This window comes from Balaenoptera physalus (genome assembly GCF_965194825.1).
Source record: "Balaenoptera physalus genome assembly, chromosome: 3".
NCBI lineage: Eukaryota > Metazoa > Chordata > Mammalia > Artiodactyla > Balaenopteridae > Balaenoptera > Balaenoptera physalus.
Genome location: NC_138890.1, coordinates 117,012,132 through 117,025,035, shown reverse-complemented (window position 1 = coordinate 117,025,035; position 12,904 = coordinate 117,012,132).

Genomic DNA, 12,904 nt, shown 5'->3' with positions numbered 1-12,904 from the left:
CTCCCTCTTGCATCTCCCTCCCACCCTCCCTAGCCCACCCCTCTAGGTGGTCACAAAGCACCGAGCTGATCTCCCTGTGCTATGCAGCTGCTTCCCACTAGCTTTCTATTTTACATTTGGTAGTGTGTATATGTCAGTGCTACTCTCTCATTTCATCCCAGCTTACCCTTCCCCTTCCCCGTGTCCTCAGGTCCATTCTCTATGTCTGTGTCTTTATTCCTGTCCTGCCCCTAGGTTCGTCAGAACCATTTTTTTTTTTTTTTTAGATTCAATATATACGTGTTAGCATGCGGTATTTGTTTTTCTCTTTCTGACTTACTTCACTCTATATGACAGACTCTAGGTCCATCCACCTCACTACAGATAACTCAATTTTGTTTCTTTTTATAGCTCAGTAATATGCCATTGTATATATGTGCCACATCTTCTTTATCCATTCATCCGATGATGGACACTTAGGTTGCTTCAATGTCTTGGCTATTGTAAATAGTGCTGCAGTGAATATTGTGGTACATGACTCTTTTTGAATTATGGTTTTCTCAGGGTATATGCCCAGTAGTGGGATTGCTGGGTCGTATGGTAGTTCTATTTTTAGTTTTTTAAGGAACCTCCATACTGTTCTCCATAGTGGCTGTATCAATTTACATTCCCACCAACAGTGCAAGAGTGTTCCCTTTTCTCCACACCCTCTCCAGCATTTATTGTTTGTAGATTTTTTGATGATGGCCATTCTGACCGGTGTGAGATGATACCTCATTGTAGTTTTGATGTGCATTTCTCTAATGATTAATGATGTTGAGCATTCTTTCATGTGTCTGTTGGCCATCTGTATATCTTCTTTGGAGAAATGTCTATTTAGGTCTTCTGCCCATTTTTGGATTGGGTTCTTTGTTTTTTTGTTATTGAGCTGCATGAGCTGCTTGTAAATCTTGGAGATTAATCCTTTGTCAGTTGCTTCGTTTGCAAATATTTTCTCCCATTCTGACGGTTGTCTTTTCGTCTTGTTTATGGTTTCCTTTGCTGTGCAAAAGCTTTTAAGTTTCATTAGGTCCCATTTGTTTATTTCTGTTTTTATTTCCATTTCTCTAGGAGGTGGTTCAAAAAGCATCTTGCTGTGATTTATGTCATAGAGTGTTCTGCCTATGTTTTCCTCTAAGAGTTTGATAGTGTCTGGCTTTACACTTAGGTCTTTAATCCATTTTGAGTTAATTTTTGTGTATGGTGTCAGGGAGTGTTCTGATTTCATACTTTTACATGTACCTGTCCAATTTTCCCAGCACCACTTATTGAAGAGGCTGTCTTTTCTCCACTGTATATGCTTGCCTCCTTTATCAAAGATAAGGTGACCATATGTGCGTGGGTTTATCTCTGGGCTTTGTATCCTGTTCCATTGATCTATATTTCTGTTTTTGTGCCAGTACCAAACTGTCTTGATTACTGTAGCTTTGTAATATAGTCTGAAGTCAGGGAGCCTGATTCCTCCAGCTCCATTTTTCGTTCTCAAGATTGCTTTGGCTATTCGGGGTCTTTTGTGTCTCCATACAAATTGTGAAATTTTTTGTTCTAGTTCTGTGAAAAATGCCAGTGGTAGTTTGATAGGGATTGCATTGTATCTGTAGATTGCTTTGGGTAGTAGAGTCATTTTCACAATGTTGATTCTTCCAATCCAAGAACATGGTATATCTCTCCATCTATTTGTATCATCTTTAATTTCTTTCATCAGTGTCCTATAATTTTCTGCATACAGGTCTTTTGTCTCCTTAGGTAGGTTTATTCCTAGATATTTTATTCTTTTTGTTGCAATGGTAAACGGGAGTGTTTTCTTAATTTCACTTTCAGATTTTTCATCATTAGTATATAGGAATGCCAGAGATTTCTGTGCATTAATTTTGTATCCTGCTACTTTACCAAATTCATTGATTAGCTCTAGTAGTTTTCTGGTGGCAGTTTTAGGATTCTCTATGTATAGTATCATGTCATCTGCAAACAGTGACAGCTTTACTTCTTCTTTTCCGATTTGGATTCCTTTTATTTCTTTTTCTTCTCTGATTGCTGTGGCTAACACTTCCAAAACTATGTTGAATAATAGTGGTGAGAGTGGGTAACCTTGTCTTGTTCCTGATCTTAGTGGAAATGGTTTCAGTTTTTCACCATTGAGGACAATGTTGTCTGTGGGTTTGTCATATATGGGCTTTATTATGTTGAGGAAAGTTCCCTCTATGCCTACTTTCTGCAGGGCTTTTATCATAAATGGGTGTTGAATTTTGTCGAAAGCTTTCTCTGCATCTATTGAGATGATCCTATGGTTTTTCTCCTTCAATTTGTTAATATGATGTATCACGTTGATTGATTTGCATATATTGAAGAATCCTTGCATTCCTGGAATAAACCCCACTTGATCATGGTGTATAATCCTTTTAATGTGCTGTTGGATTCTGTTTGCTAGTATTTTGTTGAGGATTTTTGCATCTATGTTCATCAGTGATATTGGCCTGTAGTTTTCTTTCTTTGTGACATCTTTGTCTGGTTTTGGTATCAGGGTGATGGTGGCCTCGTAGAATGAGTTGGGGAGTGTTCCTCCCTCTGCAATATTTTGGAAGAGTTTGAGAAGGATAGGTGTTAGCTCTTCTCTAAATGTTTGATAGAATTCGCCTGTGAAGCCATCTGGTCCTGGGCTTTTGTTTGTTGGAAGATTTTTAATCACAGTTTCAATTTCAGTGCCTGTGATTGGTCTGTTCATATTTTCTATTTCTTCCTGGTTCAGTCTCGGTAGGTTGTGCATTTCTAAGAATCTGTCCATTTCTTCCAGGTTGTCCATTTTATTGGCATAGAGTTGCTTGTAGTAATCTCTCATGATCGTTTGTATTTCTGCAGTGTCAGTGGTTACTTCTCCTTTTTCATTTCTAATTCTATTGATTTGAGTCTTCTCCCTTTTTCTCTTGATGAGTCTGGCTAATGGTTTATCAATTTTGTTTATCTTCTCGAAGAACCAGCTTTTAGTTTCATTGATTTTTGCTATTGTTTCCTTCATTTCTTTTTCATTTATTTCTGATCTGATCTTTATGATTTCTTTCCTTCTGCTAACTTTGGGGTTTTTTTGTTCTTCTTTCTCTAATTGCTTTAGGTACAAGGTTAGATTGTTTATTCGAGATGTTTCCTGTTTCTTGATGTAGGCTTGTATTGCTATAAACTTCCCTCTTAGCACTGCTTTTGCTGCATCCCATAGGTTTTGGGTCGTCGTGTCTCCATTGTCATTTGTTTCCAGGTATTTTTTGATTTCCCCTTTGATTTCTTCAGTGATCACTTCGTTATTAAGTAGTGTATTGTGTAGCCTCCATGTGTTTGTATTTTTTACAGATCTTTTCCTGTAATTGATATCTAGTCTCATAACGTTGTGGTTGGAAAAGATACTTGATATGATTTCAATTTTCTTAAATTTACCAAGGCTTGATTTGTGACCCAAGATATGATCTATCCTGGAGAATGTTCCATGAGCACTTGAGAAAAATGTGTATTCTGTTGTTTTTGGGTGGAATGTCCTATAAATATCAATTAAGTCCATCTTGTTTAATGTATCATTTAAAGCTTGTGTTTCCTTATTTATTTTCATTTTGGATGATCTGTCCATTGGTGAAAGTGGGGTGTTAAAGTCCCCTACTATGACTGTGTTACTGTCTATTTCCCCTTTTATGGCTGTTAGTATTTGCCTTATTTATTGAGGTGCTCCTATGTTGGGTGCATAAATATTTACAATTGTTATACTTTCCTCTTGGATCGATCCCTTGATCATTATATAGTGTCCTTCTTTGTCTCTTGTAATAGTCTTTATTTTAAAGTCTATTTTGTCTGATATGAGAATTGCTACTCCAGCTTTCTTTTGACTTCCATTTGCATGGAATATCTTTTTCCATCCCCTCACTTTCAGTCTGTATGTGTCCCTAAGTCTGAAGTGGGTCTCTTGTAGACAGCATATATATGGGTCTTGTTCTTGTATCCATTTAGCTAGTCTATGTCTTTTGGTTGGAGCATTCAATCCATTTACATTTAAGGTAATTATATGTGTGTTCCTGTTACCATTTTCTTAATTGTTTTGGGTTTGTTTTTGTTAGTCTTTTCCTTCTCTTGTGTTTTCTGCCTAGAGAAGTTCCTTTAGCATTTGTTGTAAAGCTGGCTTGGTGGTGCTGAATTCTCTTAACTTTTGCTTATCTGTAAAGGTTTTAATTTCTCCATCAAATCTGCATGAGATCCTTGCTGGGTAGAGTAATCTTGTTTTTAGATTTTCCCCTTTCATCAGTTTAAATATGTCCTGCAACTCCTGTCTGGCTTGCAGAGTTTCTGCTGAAAGATCAGCTGTTAACCTTATTGGGATTCCCTTGTATGTTATTTGTTGCTTTTCCCTTGCTGCTTTTAATATTTTTTCTTTGTATTTAATTTTTGATAGTTTGATTAATATGTGTCTCGCCGTGTTTCTCTTTGGGTTTATCCTGTATGGGGCTCTCCGTGCTTCCTGGACTTGATTATTTCCTTTCCCATGTTAGGGAAGTTTTTGACTATAATTGCTTCAAATATTTTCTCAGATCCTTTCTTTTTGTCTTCTTCTTTTGGGACCCCTATAATTCGAATGTTCGTGCATTTAATGTTGTCCCAGAGGTCTCTGAGACTGTCCTCAATTCTTTTCATTTTCGTTTATTCTGCTCTGCGGTAGTTATTTCCACTATTTTATCTTCCAGGTCACTTATCTGTTCTACTGCCTCAGTTATTCTGCTATTGATTCCTTCTAGAGAATTTTTAATTTCATTTATTGTGTTGTTCATCATTGTTTGTTTGCTCTTTAGTTCTTCTAGGTCCTTGTTAAACGTTTCTTGTATTTTCTCCATTCTATTTCCAAGATTTTGGATCATCTTTACTATCATTATCTGAATTCTTTTTCAGGTAGACTGCCTGTTTCCTCTTCATTTGTTTGTTCTGGTGGGTTTTTACCTTGCTACTTCATCTGCTTCATATTTCTCTGTCTTCTCATTTTGTTTAACTTACTGTGTTTGGGGTCTCCTTTTCACAGGCTGTAGGTTTCGTAGTTCCCATTGTTTTTGGTGTATGCCCCAGTGGGTGAGGTTGGTTCAGTGGCTTGTGTGGGCTTCCTGGTAGAGGGGACTGGTGCCTGTGTTCTGGTGGATGAGGCTGGATCTTTTCTTTCTGGTGGGCAGGGCCGCATCCCGTGGTGTGTTTTGGGGTGTCTGTGAACTTAGTATGATATTAGGCAGCCTCTCTGCTAATGGGTGGGGTTGTGTTCCTGTCTTGCTAGTTGTTTGGCGTGGGGCATCCAGCACTGGAGCTCGCTGGCCTTTAGGTGGAGCTGGGTGTTAGCATTGAGACGGAGATATCTGGGAGAGCTCTCGCCGACTGATATTACGTTGGGCCGGGAGGTCTCTGGTGAGCCATAGTCCTGAACTCGGCTCTCGCCTCTCAGAGGCTCAGGCCTGACACCAGGCCGGAGCACCAAGACCCTGTCAGCCACCCAGCAGAGATCTGCCCTGGAGGATGCCACACAAGCTGCTCACAGGAGGTGTCTCACCACAGGCACCCCCCCCCCCCCCAACAAAACTGCCTTTAAAAGGGCGCTGGGGGAGTTGCTGGGTGCTACTGACTACTGTTTACTTCAGGAGCCAGGCACTGGAAAGGCTGCATGTGCTGCAGGAGGCTGCCTGTGTCTCCTATACTAACTTTTAAGTGTGCTGCCATTTAACTCTCAAGCACTGCAGTGTAATTGGATTTATTTACATTTTTTCAGACCATATTGGGACCTAGAAAATTCTATGAATAAGACGAATCACCATTTTTTCTAAAGATTATCTCTGTTGAAGGGAGGTTGATAGTGCATTGGCTGTGGGTCAGAATCACACACTCTGTCACTTACTAACTGAATGACCTTAGAAATGTTACTTAACCTCTCCAAGCCTCTGTTTCCTCATGTATAAAATGGACATAATAGTAGTATTGGCCTCAAAGGACTTGTAACATTTTAATTGAAATAATTGTAGGTGCACAAAAAGTTGCAAGAATAGTACTGTGAGGTCTCTTACCTAGCTTACCTTATCACCTAGCTTACCCCAGTGTTGACATCTTATTTAAATAGTGCATTATCATAACCAGGAAATTGATTGGCACAATACAATTAACTAGACATTCTTACTCAAGTTTCACAAGTTTTCGCATGCATTCTTTTTGTTGTTGTTGCTAGGGCTTTGTGTATAAATCTATGGTATTTTATCACATGTACAGATTTGTATAATTACCACTATAATCAATATACAAATGTGTGGATTAAATACAATTACACATTTAAAGTGCTTAGCACCAGACGTAGCATATAGAAGGAACTAATTAAATGTTATTATGATTATTAGAGGAAATCAGATGATCTTGCTGATCAGTGCTTTCTCATTTGATGAGATAATTGGGTGGTTGACATAATTGGTATTTTAGAAGCTAGAAGCAAGGCACTTTCCATTTATCATGCTTTAAATTTTTTTCTGTATTTTATAATGCTTTGACATCTTAGGGCCTTGAGGACCTAGGGATGTGGTGCTTTTCCCAGTATTAGCTAATTCCTAGAGATAGCAAACAACTTGCCTGTGAGGTTGTCTTTGAATAAAAGCCATCCATCCATCTGCCTCTTTTCATCGGACTCCTGATGTAATTTTCCATCCATTCCCCCCGCCCCCAACTCCAACACCTATTCCTTGGCTATAAATCCCTCCTTGTTCTTGTATTTGGAGTTGACTCCCATTTCTTTCCCCTACTGCAATAGTCTTGGCAGGTACACCTATAGCAATAGTCCTGAGTAAAATCTTTCTTACAAGTGTCAGAATAATTTTTTCTTTAACAAACCCCAGGCTCAGACTATTCTAGGCAACACTAATGTGCACTTCCCAGAATTAAGGGACCCTTGTCAGGGTCTACTTCATTGCCTGGGGTGAACAATGAGGGGACCAAATTAAAGGGTATCCAATTTCTCCTAGTTTATCTTTGCTGTTCCTTAGATGAAGAAGAGAAAAAAACACATTCTTAGAGGCAGTAACATTGGTACATGGAAAAACTTCATCAAAGAGTTAAAATAATGACCATAATACCCCAGTAATCATTTTCACTTATGCAATAAAGTTAACTTACATGAGGATTCTAAGATGGGGTCATACTTTTCAGATAGATGACCTGCCCCCAGAGCCCTGTGCTTTTCCAATGGTAGCACTTATGCACTATGTTCCCATCACCTCTTGTCTGAGCCTGGGATCCTCCAGGGCAGGGATGGGATGGGGGTGAGGAGTAGCCCACAGAATCTGGATGATCAGAACCTAGAGAATATTTTAGCTCCTTGGATATACAACATCTACCAGAAGTTAGTTCTTGTTCCTGGAACCTTTTGAAAGTATCAATGCTTTATTGCCACCTTCTGGTCAAAATGTGTCTTATGTTATTTCTGCAAGTCATTAGGTTTCAGTAAAAAGGATTTGACAGAAGTTAAGTCCCTGTCAGATCAGCAATCCCACAGTGGCAACCAATATGGACAGAATATTATATAACTGTTGAGAAACTTTCCAAGGATGTGCCTGCATATATATGTTTATTTATATCACACATACAAATGAATACTATTCTGAATCTGTAAGGATATAAAGGCAAATAATTGTAACTTAAATTTCTACAAGTTTTTTTTGTTTGTTTGTTTGTTTAAGTTTACAAGGTGCTTTTCCATTTGGTCATTCTATTAACTTGAGAAGCAAGTGGGAATGGAATGATTTTTAAAGCAATCCCATAAGAAGATAGAGAATTATTAATGCGTCCTTAAATTTCCTTGCAAATGTTTGTCTTACTAATCTTTTTAACTTTTCTAGAATGATTCCATGTATACTTTTTTAATGTAATTTTTAAAAATTAATTAATTAATTAATTAATTAATTAATTATTGGCTGTGTTGGGTCTTCGTTGCTGTGCATGGGCTTTCTCTAGTTGCGGCAAGCGGGGGCTACTCTTTGTTGCGGTGTGCGCGGTCTTCTCACTGTGGTGGCTTCTCTTGTTGTGGAGCACGGGCTCTAGGCTCGTGAGCTTCAGTAGCTGTGGCACACAGGCTCAGTAGTTGTGGCTTGTGGGCTCAGAGCACAGGCTCTGTAGTTGTGGCGCACGGGCTTTGTCGCTCCACGGCATATGGGATCTTCCTGGACCAGGGCTTGAACCTGTGTCCCCTGCATTGGCAGGCGGATTCTTAACCACTGAGCCAGCAGGGAAGTCCCTCCATGTGTACTTTTTCATTACCAAGCTCACTTTTGCACTTAAAATATAATTCTGTATATTAAAGTGACATGAATTTTATGAAAACATCTGTTGGGTAGAAAAAACTTTGATAATCAACTAACAAATGTATATATGTTAATGTCTTATGTGTCACCTTCAATTGATGGTGATGCAAACATGTGGAGAACAGATGGCATACGGTTAAGAGCGCTGCCTCTAAAAGCAGATGGTCTGAATTTGAATCCTGGCTCTGACTCTTACTGGCTGTTATCTTTAAACAAGTTACTTAATCTCTGGCCTTCGATTTCCTTATCTGTGAAATGGAGGTGATGTCATCCATAATAGTACCTATCCCACAGGATTGTGATGAGAATTAAACTAGTTAGTATCTGCACAGTGCTTAAAATAGTGCCTAGCACATAAATGAATTATTTTTGTAAAGCAATTAGAACAGTGTCTGGTACATAGCAAGCACTATGTAAGTATTAATTAAATAAAACAATAATAGAAAATGATTAATATTCACTCCAAACTTATCATGTGCCAGGTTCTAAATTTAGCACTTGGCACATGTTATTGTTTTTCATCCTCCTACCATCCTATGTGAAGGATTCTATTATTTAGTTTCCATTTTACATGGAAACTGAAACACAGAGTGCTTAAGTAACTTACTGAAAGTCACACAACAAGTATGTAGTGGAGCTGAGATTTAGTTAACCTGTTTCCATCTAAACATTGTTATTTTACTACCCCACTTATGTCCCCATTGCATTTAAACGTTTTCACTAATTTATCAAGTTAATTCTATACTAGTTGTCCTCTAGAACCCAAATGAGCTCTTTAAGCACCCAATTTTGTCTTTCTCTTCTAGGTTTTTGGCATATATTCAGATGAGCCTTAATTAGTTCATAACTGTTTTATATCTAGATATAATTAATACCAAACAGAATACCATGGCTATGTTTAATAAAATTTGATGATAGTAACAAGATTGTTAGGCTCACAAACGTTCTGTCCTTTCTCTTCAGGAAACTGTTTCAACAAATTAATACCATTACTTTGGTGATTAAATATTCATTCATTGTGGTCTCACATTAAATCCTCATGAACTAAAGCAAGGTGAGAAGTAGATATATTTCAATGAAACGATAGGATCGTGGACAGGCCCTTCTTTGAAACAGCAAGAGGGCAAATATGTATTCCTGTCATTCTAATGTTTCCTTTGGTTAATTTTAATTTCCTTTTTTATACTCTTAAATAGTTTTAATTATTACAAGAGAATTGTCAATAACTATTACTCTATCTTGGGGAAAAAAAGGCAGGGGGAGAAGGTGAAGGCTCCTCCAGCATCAAGATGGATTCATTCAGACCCCCACCCCAAGTATAAGTGTAAGATATTCCCCATACTCACTCCACTGGGGGTCTAGTCCAGACCCCATCAGTCCTCTTCTTTGTGTTCACGAGTTCAACGGTGTCTTGGAGGTGTGGTATGCATTGGGCAGCAAATAGGGGAGAAGGGGTTGTTTGCAAGTCTTCCTAGGCAATCAGTAGGGGAGGTTGCTGGAGGAATGAAGTCCTCATGGACCCCAAAGGAGGACAGTTGTCAGAGTCCCCTAGTGCAGGTAGTAGAGACGTTCCCTTGAATGAAAGCAAGGCAAACCACAGGTGATGGCTCAGTTCCAAGCAGGTCCTGGGCTCTGAATCAACAGCCCTCATGGAGGACCTATCTCACATGCATCTGCCCAGCTCTTCCAGGGCAATCCCCTCTCTTTCTCCTTGAGCAACTTTTCCTGGCTCCCAACCCAGCCCCCAGCCCCCAGCCCCCAGCCCCCAGCCCCCAGCCCCCTGGTTCCTCTTTCCTCCATCCTCTTGTTTCCTTCTGGTCTTAGGAAAAACCTGTCCTCTCGTTAGCTCCTTGCCTTCTCTAAGGACACTTCTTTCTTTCCTTCCCCCAGCTGCAGTCTTGTGTTCCTTTATGATGGACTGATGTGCATTAGACTCAGAACCCACTCCTTTCCCTTATCCTGGACTGATCTTCAGACTTTTCTAAGAATCTAGGGGAAAATCATACTATATTATTATATCACTTATAATTGTGACAACATTTTAACATTAGAAATATTAAAACATAAATTAATAAAAATAAGCAAATATAAGTATAAACTATTAATTTTATCTATTGCTATATAATGATGAGGATATTAAAATGGTCTGAACATTCCTATCTTTTCACACTTTTTTTTTCAATTTAATTTTTTTTAATGAAGTATAGTTGATTTACAATGCTGTGCCAATCTCGAGCGAACTTGGCTGCTCCAGGGAGAATGCCTGAGCGTGGAAGAATTGGGGGAAAGGTTCTGAGTATGCTGTGGTTCCCTAACAAGGAAAGAGTGTCTATTCTGTCCCAGTTGTCTGTTTTGATCCTCTAGAAGAAAATTTCCTTTGCTATTTTCTTAAATCTAATTAGTGGAACCAAAGACCTTGTTGCAAGACTTCCCTTACTCTACTTTCTTTGACAATCTTTAGTGCTTCTTTTAAATATAACTTCCATTACATTTTAAGACTTGTAGTTCTACAAAGTAATTTGCATTCAGTGGATGATATGGTTCTATGCTGGCAATCTCATTTTATGAGAAACGTGTTAAACCATGCCTTCTGAAAATTTTCAAGTCCATTCGCCTTAAGCACATTTAGTTAACCTAAACATCACATAGGAATTTAGAAATGCTAGAATTACAAGTGACTTCTTTTTTTTTTTTTTTTTAATTTATGGCTGTGTTGAGTCTTCGTTTCTGTGCGAGGGCTTTCTCTAGTTGCGGCAAGTGGGGGCCACTCTTCATCGCGGTGCGCGGGCCTCTCATTATCGCGGCCTCTCTTGTTGCAGAGCACAGGCTCCAGACGCGCAGGCTCAGTAATTGTGGCTCACGGGCTTAGTCGCTCCGCGGCATGTGGGATCTTCCCAGACCAGGGCACGAACCCGTGTCGCCTGCATTGGCAGGCAGATTTTCAACCACTGCACCACCAGGGAAGCCCACAAGTGATTTCTTGACTAATGCCTGTCTCCCCTACTAGACTGTAAATGACAATGAACTGAATCTATTTTCACTCACCATTGTATGCCCAGAGCCCACCACTGTGCCTGGCATGTAGCTGGTGTTCCATACATATTGGTCGAACAAATAGATGGTACCCTATTTTGCCTTTAAAGCCTCTCTTGAAGTTTTTATGCACATTTTAGAAATAAGGATGAAGAAGAATATTGGCAGAACCATATTAAAGACTGGAACAGTTGTGTTGAGGATTATGAAGGATAGGGAGAATAAGAAGAAAGTGAAGAGTTGGGGATTATGAAGTCAAGCTTGGGCTCAGTGGGAAGAGCCAAGTGCAGAGTGCTGCATCCTTGTACGCTGCATCAGCATACAGAGTGGCTGTATGCTGATCACATCTCATGCTGGGAGGCGGTGGCACCATGGAAAAAATCACATATCGCCAATGTTTCACATAACTTTCTTCAGCTCGTAAACTCTGTAAGTTCCACAGTTCTGCACCACTCCAGCCATCGGTATATAAATTACTTGCGTTTTCTCATGCACTTAATGCTCTTACTGTTCAATTCAGCAAGCATATACTGAACACTTGCTATCTTGGGGGTGTGCTGGTGGTGCTCAGTACACAGGTATTATGCTTGCTACTCATTTTTAATAGATTTGATTATTTTAGAGAGTTTTATGTTCACAGCAAAATCTACTACTCATTTGTAAAAGCCTGAATCAAAGTTAACTACAAATGTAACAAATTCTAATTTCCAAATGAACCCAGGTAGCAAACAAATGCTACACACACACACACACACACACACACACACACACACACACAGCCAGTCAGCCTCCTCTTTCCACCATGGATACAACTTCTATACACCACTTCTCGGTTAATATTTACCAAAGTGAAAGGAGAAAAGTCAGAAACTTCAAAACACACCAGGAACATTTTTCTGTCACACTGGTTGGAAAAGAATCCACAACAATTTCTTTGCCAAATTCCTAGTAAGTTTTAATATATTAATTGCTGGACACTTGTCAATTAATTAATCCTTGACTTCTGGAGAAAAGGTTGGAGGGTATAAAACTTTCATCTCTGAGCCAATTGAAATGTTTTAATTGGAAATTTTCCCAGGCCAGTCACAGAGAGGAAAAACAAAAGATGGTCAAGAAAAAAACTACATATCCTCAAATCTTCCATTGCTAACCAAAACAGCACCAAGAATTAAGTTCTTAGCTTTAGTGTCATTTTATCAGCAATCATTTCTTGAGTTGAAACTCTTACAAAGTATGTCTAGAAACTAGTGTAGTAAATGTTTTACTCATTAAAAGTTAGGTTATTAAAACTTATTAAGACATCAAGCAAAGTAGATAAACAACTCTACATAAAAATAACTGTCATTTAGAAATTATATTTGGCTCAGTGAACTAGAAATCCAACCATGGTGACTTAATCAAAAGGGGTTTATTTTTCTCCCCAAAGAGGAAGTCCAGAGATAGGCAATTCACAGTGTCAGTCATTAACATCCCAGGATCCTCCTGTCCTTCTGGTTTGTTTTCCTTCGAATGTGGTG